The sequence below is a fragment of the Gorilla gorilla genome, chromosome 2, assembly GCF_029281585.2.
Source record: "Gorilla gorilla gorilla isolate KB3781 chromosome 2, NHGRI_mGorGor1-v2.1_pri, whole genome shotgun sequence".
Taxonomy (NCBI): Eukaryota; Metazoa; Chordata; class Mammalia; order Primates; family Hominidae; genus Gorilla; species Gorilla gorilla.
The window spans coordinates 171227223-171236573 of record NC_086017.1 but is presented as its reverse complement, the minus strand read 5'-3'; the positions used below and the strand labels follow the sequence as shown (position 1 = coordinate 171236573).

At 41.9% G+C, this 9351-nt stretch overlaps 1 pseudogene; it reads right to left on the bottom strand.

Moving 5' to 3' along the window:
- Positions 1-6743: 6743 nt before the first annotated feature.
- On the bottom strand, positions 6744-8815 carry LOC101152728 (bromodomain-containing protein 7-like; annotated as a pseudogene).
- Positions 8816-9351: the final 536 nt, after the last annotated feature.

Below are 9351 nucleotides of genomic sequence, written 5' to 3'. Positions count from 1 at the left end.
TAAAAATACAAAAAAATTAGCCGGGCATGGTGGCGGGTGCTGGTAGTCCCAGCTACTAAAGGCTGAGGCAGGAGAACGGCGTGAACCCTGGAGGCGGAGCTTGCCGTGAGCCAAGATCGCGCCACAGCACTCTAGCCTGGGCCACAGAGGGAGACTCTGTCCAAAAAAAAAAAACAAAAAACAAAAAACAAACAAACCACGATAATAGTAGCAACATTAACATCAATCAGAAAAACAAAACAAAACAAAAAACAAAAAAAAACCTGTCCATAAACCCTTTATTCATCCCAGTAAATCAAACTACTTTCTTTGGCTGTCGAAGTTTGGAGACATAAACAAAGGAAACATTGATGAAACATTACAGCGTATGTTTGCTTCTCTCTCAGATCAGATCAAAATACACAAAGAGTTGGTATTACCAGACGCTTAATTAATTACCCAAAACTATTGGGCTTTGAACTTTCTAAATAAGAATAGTTTTCAAATACCCTTTACCAGAAACTAAATATGACAATGCTTTATCCTCAACTCAGCTACTTAAAAATCACCAAGGAATGCATTTTAAATTTCTTTCAAGATACTATGTTCTCCAAAAGATCTCAAATCCTTTTCTTTTTCTTTTATCAGAAGCTTCTTTTATCCTTTTTCTTTTCCCAGAAGCTTATAGGCTTCAAAACAATAATGATACATCGGAGGCTATGTGTTGTGGGGTGCAGTTCTGAGTTTGGACTTTTTTAGGTATTTATTTTCAAATCTAAATATTTTTAAAATTTATCTGCCTATAGCTCCTAACAGGTCAAAGTGGCAACATTTTAAAATAAAGGATTTAATTTTTTTATTGTTTGAAAGACTTAGCATCTCTCATAATTGGAGTTTGTGTAGTTTATTTGTGTTTTATTACTCTTAGACATATGGCTAAGCAATTTTATAAGATCCACAGGGCTATTGAGAAATGTCAGCCCTCTGCGATTCCCTCAGGTTCTTTTTGGCGCCATCAATATTTTATTGTTTACCATTTACTTCATGGTTTGGAACTCTTCCTGTCTTCCTCCCAACCCAATAAAACTCTGTAATTTAAGCAGCAGCTCAGGAAGTGAGGGGGATGAGGTTGGTTTGGGTCTTCTGAAACAGACGGACTGCATAAGAGTCTAATGCCTAATATAAGATGAACCTTTCTGACTCCCAAGCCCATGATGAAGATATTTGGGGCTGGAGTTGAAATACAGGAGACTGTACCTTTCATGAAAGAAATCTTCTCTGGTTTGTGTAGAACTTTAGTGTTTTGGACATAAAAACAGAAATCAAATTGCACACAAATATGTTCAAGAATTTATAAGGAATGTTCTGGACTCAGACTCTAAAAACAGTGAGTTTAATTGGGGACCCATTTTATAAATTTACAGGGTGCCTTTCCTTGACTGCTTGCCCAATAAAAAGTGGGATTTTAATTTTGAAGTTGCCTTCAGCGTCTAATAAAAATATGTCTTTAATTAACAGTGACTTGGATAACTTTTGTCACTGCACTACACAATAAACCTTTGTAGTGCTACCTTGCATGCTAGTGCTAAGAAAACTATCCTACATCTGCCCGTATGTACTTCACTTCAGACTTGTGACTGGAAGCATTCTTTAGGTAAAATAGTATCATCTTATAAAGTTATATGTCAGTCTCTTTGAGATTAACATTCACAAACTAAGTGAGACTGAAGCATATTTTTGTAAAGCATTCATACTATAAACATTTCCAGTATCTACTATATCCCAAGCGCTGCCCCAGAAACTACAGAAGCAGAGATAAGAGACGATCTCTATGTTCAAGGACCTCAGTGTTTCTGAAGAAGCCATTGGGTGGAGAGAAAACCACTGATGACACTGCTGCGTCATCCATGGCCTGGGGCACTCCAAGGGTCTGTGGGAGCAAGCAAGGGAGGCCGTCCTACCTGCTTCCTCGTATGTCCGTTAAAGTTAAAAATCCTTTTATTGATGTGACTTTGACTTGGACTCATGGGACTCAGAAAAGCTGTTATACTCATGGTTGTAGTTTACTAAATATATATAGTTTGTGAAACATGGTTTAGTACAGTGAAAGGATATACATTAAAATCAGCAAAGGGAAAAGGCACATGGAGCAAAGTCCAGGTGACACCAGGCACAAGCTTCCAGCTGTCCCCTCCCACTGGAGTTGCACAAGAGTGTGCTTAACTCTTCCAGCAACAATATGTGGCAACGTGTGAGAGGTGTTGTCAACCAGGGAAGCACATCCAGACATTGGACTGGGGTTTTTGTTGCGGATCAGCCATGTAGCCCCTGTGTGACTGGCCTCAAACACAAGACACCAGCCCTTTTCCCAGAGCAAAAATAGGCATTCCCTACATATAACATTATTAGCATAAACCTATGTGGTTAAATGAGTCTAGAATGGCCCAAGACCTCGGCCATACAAAAGCACTCTCATCCGGCAGAATATTCTAAGGGCTTAGAGATTGTCTCCTGGGAGCTGGCCAATGGCCAGTTCTGAAGGTAGGCTAACTATACTATCAGTCCTTGCTAAGTATTCCACATGATATGTCTTATTCTGATCTATTCCTGGGGTAAAGGTAGTAATACTGTATCTGTTTAAGCTACAAGTATCCCCAGAGAACGCTCTTAAGACTGGAGGTCCATAAGGTTATTATAAACAAATCTCCCCAGTGGCCCAGCAGGATGCAGTTCCTGAAAATTCCTAACTTAATAATCTCTTTTGTAGGATATGAAAAATAAAAGTAAAAAATACTGGAACATTACTAGAGTTCCACTCAGTCGCTAACAATTCATTCAGTTTATCTAATGGCTAAAGTGTCTCCTAGAGCAATGCCATTCAGGTATGCAGATTTCCATTTGACCTTGTAGGGTTCCAAAAGGAGGGATAATCTTGGCAAATATATAGCTGTACTTTCTGGTATCTAGTTTAATTGTTCTAAGAGACAGGACCTTTCTATTATGCTAAGCCTCTCTAGAGGCACAATTGTAATATTGAATTTCCCTTGCTGCATAACCCACTTTTTTATTCTCTTCCTTCCAACAATACTATTGCTCCTTCTCTCCACTTGTCATTGATTTTTACCCAGACTTTTCCACCTGTGGAAGAGATATTAAGTTCAACCACTGTGCTGGTCCAGACTGCAGGCAGCAACACCACTCTAGCAAGTACCTACCTCTTAGACCACTAGTATTCATATAGAGTAGGAATAAAGGGTATAGACCAGTGGGCTTTCTCAACCACCATGCAATATAGCTGCATTCACTGTCAACCCCAATTATGCCAGTTAGGGTGAAGGCACCATCCAACCCACTAGGCCCTTCAGAATTCTGGCATAGATATTTAAAGGCTTAGTTACACTTTTTGCTTAGAGATCATCCCTACTTCATTCCTGTTTCTGGCACTAGAGTTGTAGCCCTGCTGGCAGGAACACTGTATCAGTTAGGAAAAGAGGAAGTTAAAGTGATGTGGGAATAATTGTACAGTCATACTAGCATTCTAGTCATCCCCTTTACCTCAAATCCACCAGAAAAGCAGAAGAATCTACTGACTGGAGACCTGCCCCTGGCCCCCATCATGTTGAATCTGAGCACCCAAGCATGAACGTGTGTAAGCCAGCCCCGCATACCTTATCTCCTTATGTTTGGGACAATAAATGTTACCAGTGCCCCTACCAATTCTCTATCAAGCTATTCCTCTGAGGGTGGTAAGAAACATGATGTATCCATTTGGTGTGATACCTCTTTTTCCACTGTTGGACATTATGGGCCATAGAGTATATTCTTTGGTTTAAAGAAATGTAACTCAGTGGTTTTACATGGTGTAGTATTTTTGCTCCATTCCTTTTATGGTGTTTTGAGCATTTGCGTCCACCACTGGGTATGCAAAATATGGTCCGGAGTGTCTATTTCTGTCAGGACCCATTCCAAGGCAACTGGCACTGATGGCATAATAAAGTCTCTCTGTCAGCTCTGCACCAGGGACCTACCCTGAGGAAATCTGCCCCATTACTGTCTGCAGTGTTCGTCTTTCCTGCTGGCGGACAGGATAGTTCCTGGCACTTTGTGCTTCTGAGGGTGCAGAGGAATATGTGTCTATGATTACCCCTCTCTGCATTGCTGCCACTTCCCCATGTCCACTCACTTCATGGACCCAGTTGGCCACCTCAAGTAAGTGCAACAAAATTTTGACTTAAAGTTGCAATCACTTTCAGGCTGGAAAAGAGGTTCTTCTCATGAGCATTGATGTGTCTTATTTAATACATCCTTAAATTCTTTTTTTTTTTGAGACGAAGTTTCGCTCTGTCACCCAGGCTGGAGTGCAGTGGCGCGATCTCAGCTCACCACAACCTCTGCCTCCTGGCTTCAAGCGAATTCTCCTGCCTCAGCCTCCCGAGTAGCCGGGATTACAGGCGCCCACCACCACACCTGGCTAATTTTTATATTTTTAGTAGAGACGGGGTTTCACAATGTTGGCCAGGCTGGTCTCAAACTCCTGACCTCAGGCAATCCGCATGCCTCGGCCTCCCAAAGTGCTGGGATTACATGCATGAGCCACCATGCCTGGTTGCATTCTTTAAATTCTTATTGATGTTCATAGGGCCATAATCCATATGGACATTCCTTCAAGAATCCAGTTTTCCATTGCCCATTTTCCTGACCATGTAGCCAGCCATCCACTGGCTAATGCCCATGAGTTGGAATGCACCCAGACTTTGGGGAATTGTTCAATTCTTCTATCACTGTGAGAAAACCAGCAGGCAATCAAGCCACTGAACTTATTTGTTCTCAACTTCTTCAATTAGAATTTTTGCATTATTTGGTCATAGTGCAGAGCCTTCCAAACAGGATGCTGACCGTTCACTGTGAAACTGTTATCTGTAAACCAAGCAGCTTTTTGTTGATCAATCAAGGGCTGTTTATAAGGACCCCCCAACCACCAGGTGGTTATACAGTCTGGTAGTTTCTCAGAGGGTTCCAAAGTGTGTCCTAGAGGAAATGAGGCTACCCATTCACACATACGATAAGAACCTCCTTGCATTCTTCCAGTAGTATATTCCTGTATAAACCATTTCCATTTTATTACAGAGTCAGCTCTTCTGGTCAATGGCTTCCTCATCAGAATTTTTCTCTGACATCACCCAAGACATCATAGGTATATCAGATTTTAAGATTATCATATGTCTTTCAGTTATTGGGGCAGTTTCAATTAATGCCCCAAAAATAGCAGCACAACAGCAACACAATAATGACATGTACTATACTGCCACATCTGGAAATTTTCTGGTTCCCAATTCCAGTGGTCACCATCAGGCACCACTTACGCACCTTTTTTTTTTTTTTTTTTTTTTTGAGACGGACTCTCACTCTGTCACCCAGGCTGGAGTGCAGTGGTACCATCTTGGCTTACTGCAACCTCCACCTCCTGGGTTCAAGTGATTCTTATGCCTCAACCTCCCAAGTAGCTGGGATTACAGGCACATGCCACCGTGCCTGGCTAATTTTTTTTTTTTTTTTTTTTTTTTTTTTAGTAGAGACAGGGTTTCACCATGTTGGCCAGGCTGGTCTCAAACTCCTGACCTCAGGTGATCTGCCCTCCTCAACCTCCCAAAGTGTTGGGATTAAAAGCATGAGCCACTGCATCCGGCCCACTTATGCACATTTTAACTTCAGTCTGTAGAAATGTAAGTTGCAGATACTTCCAAAGTCAGAATATGGATTTTTAAGGGCCTAATATTGATTCAGCCATCACTTCTTGCAATTCAGACAGTTGGCTGTTGTGAAGAGTCCCATTCAAACATAGCCTTCCTTCAGAGACTCTTTTTTCTTTTTATTTTTTGAGACAGGGTCTTGCTCTGTCACCCAGGCTGGAGTGCAGCAGTGAGATCACAGCTTACTGTAGCCTCAACCTCTTAGGCACAAATGATCCTCCCACCTCAGCCTCCGGAGTATCTGGGACAACAGACACATGACACCATGCCTGGTTAATTTTTGGATTTTTTGTAGAGACAGGATTTCACCATGTTGTCCAGGCTGGTTTCCAACTCCCAGGCTCAGGCAATCTGCCTACGTGGGCCTTCTAAGGTGCTGGGATTACAGGCATGATACTATTTTGCACAGGTCAAAACTGAAGCTCAGACAAGATCAGAAACTTGTCCAAGGTCACAGAGTACCAAAACTCAGGGAGGAAAAGACTCCTGGTTGCCTGGTTATCCAACATCTGTTCTTCCCTTTACTTATTAGTAAAATCTGTAAATTTTGGCTGAGGTCATAACTGCCTAGTTTGAAATCAGCATTCCCAAGCCTCCCCAGGATAATCTGTAAAACTAAGTTCTGACGAATGGGATGGGAACAGAAATCATTCACGCTCTTATAAAAAAGGGGCACGTGCTTTCGTTCTTTTCTCCTCTTCCCACTGGCTACAAAGATGACTTGCTTATGGGAACAGGAGAAACCCTGTTGATGGTAATTGCCAAACAGATCCACTAGGATTTGGAGCCAAGTTTGTCAGGTGCTAGAGCCTATGCTGTATTAGGCTTTCAAAGGTAAGAGTGTTTGAAGAATTTACCAAAACTTAGAGGTAACCTGTTCTCGGGATGCCAGCAGGCTTTGGCAATGAACCTACATGAGGTTGGACATAGGCTTCAACATTTACTAATTAAGGAACTATGGGAAAGTTTCTTAATCTGTCTTTTTTCTTTTTTTTTTTTTTCACTGTTCCAAAGTTTAATTAAAAACACAATTTACAAATATTTAATATCTTCTGAAAAGCATTTCTAAGTTAAGAATGAAAAAGTATGTACATAATATATAATCAAATACCAGGCAGCCTCAACTTCCACCAGGTCCACACTCAGCAACATCCGTCTTTTTAGGATCTTCAGTGTCTTCTGTCAAATCCACAAAGTTGTTTTCCATGACGGGGGAAGGAATGGAAATCCCCATTGCTTTTCGAACTCCATACGTGCTTACGATATCACCTGGAGTTACTTGCTGTGCAAGTTCTTTAAGATTATTGGTCACTTGTTCAGCAAGATGCATTTCTCTGTATGAGGGACCCAAGAGACAGATCATGTTGGGAGGGGGTCTGGTGCTCAAACGTTCATTCTGGGCTTCCTGGAGTTCCCTGAGCAATCTGGTGGTCTCATCAAGTTTCTTCTGGAATATTTGAGCTTCTTCAGAGTCAAAAACTTCAACTGGAACGCCAAAATTTGTTACTGCTTTCAGCGCTATGAGCCTGTCTTGAGTATTGGACTCCAACGCCCTGGCAGCTCTCCTTCTGTAATCTCCATTTCTTTTGCTGTGTCAAGTGTCTTAGTATGGCCTTCATCTTCAGGCAATGACATCTCCATCTCTTGTAGGGTCCTGGAATGCCCTCCTTTTGTTAAAACATCCAGTAAACTATCTGCCATGACATACGGATAATCTTGGCACGTGGCCAAAAACTCATGGATGCTGAAATCGCTTGGAAGATCAGAGTCTTCCCCATAGGTTGAATAGATTAAATCAGAATCATCCTTGCTGATATTCACAAATGTGGAGTCATAATGCGGTGCATAAGAACCGTAGGGCCCATAATTCAAATATAACACTGGAGTGACTTTGTTCCTTTTATCCTCTTTGAACCCCTGCAAAGTATTCACTCCAGACTGAAGTCTTCCAGTTGTCATTCCCAGTCTCACAGGGCAGTAGCCTGGCTCTCCTACAATGGGATCCACAGGATGGAGAAGTCCCAACGTCGTTGTTCCATCTGGTTTTCTTCTTTCAAATTCGCACTGACTGTTCACAAGCCGCCTTGTCAGTTTTCCTCCAGATTCCTTCACAATGCGGTCAAGCTGCTCCTGCTCTCTCTCTAAATTATTGCTTTTAAACTTATCTTCAAGCGTATCTTTGTCTTTCTTTTTCTTTGCTGGGACTCTTGAAGGCGTGTGCTTCGGCATCTCCAGAGTCCTCTCTCTCTCTCTGCCAGCAGCCTCTGTCCTACCCACTCTGTGAGGTGTCTGTTCCATCTTTCTGCTTTCGAGTTTTCTGCAAGTCAGCCATGAAGTCTATGCTCTGCTTCAGGCTCTGAATTCTTTCCTGGCTAAGAATTTTCATCCCTGAGTGCAACAGCTTCTTTGCAGCTTTATAATAAATGGTCTCTGGTTTATTGTAAATCATGGCATTAGTACACATTAGTTTGAAGTTATCCTTCAGTTCTTCTATGGACTGATAGTCATTGTTCTTGATCTTTTGTTTCATGGTACTAAAATCCATTGGGTGTTTAATGATCATGGAGTAGCCAGGAGCAATAAAATCAGTCACAGGAAATGAAAAGAAAGCACTTGGATCTTTTCTCTACAATTGTCTCATCAGTTGATTCAAAGCTTCTTGAAGGGGTGTCTGTTCTACTTCTTGTTTGGCTAAAGAGCTTGTGAGAGGCTTCTCGGGGGCAAGTCTAATCTCACAGGGGCGTGACACTGGAGGTCTTTTTCTGCCTCATTCTCCACCCGGTCTCGATCTCGCTTCTTTTTATCCTCCTTAACTCTTCTCTGTTTTCTCCCCTTTTCTTCCCCTGGAATCTGCTTCTCTCCTTTCTCTTTTTCCGCTTTCTGTCCTTGTGTTTGTCATGATCGTTTTTGTCTTCGAAGAGGCTGGAGTCGTGCCCCGAGCTGCCCGTGGAGAGTTCGGTGACTTCGTTCCCTCCTACTTTGAGGACCAGCTTCAAGGGCTTCTCTACATACTCCTCGTGGAGGTGTTTGTCCGACTTGTGCTTCTTGTGCTTCTTGCCCACGTCCGACCGGGCCCCGGTGCCCATCCCCCGCGCCAGGCCGAGGCCGTGCGGCTCTGCTTCCGGTCCGGGCCAGCGCCGGGCGGCGCGATGCCCGTCTCCAATCCGTCTTTTTTCTTATTTGGAAAATGAGAATAACAATAGTAGCTACCTCATAAGGAAGATGTTAAGGCAAACAAGATAGTATATGTGAATCAGCTTAGCTAGCATTATTGCTGGCTACCTTGTACAAAGTAGCAAGTATTATTATTATTATTATAGCTATTCATTCACTATAAAATGTTCATAACACCAAAGAGGATTTGAGATACTATATTTAAAATGCTTACCACAGTACTTCTTATATGGTAGAGACTCCATAAATGGTTAAATATGTACCAACACTTACATATTTAAAACAGAAAGGATTCCTCTCCCTGCAAAAGAGTCAAATAAAATGAACATGAATAAAATAATTCCAGTTTAGATTTCATTGTAGTAATATTTACCATCATTTACTTACAGAGCAGGGATGTCGTAACAGTAAAAAAAAAAAAAAAGCACTCATTCTTTTTTCACTGCTT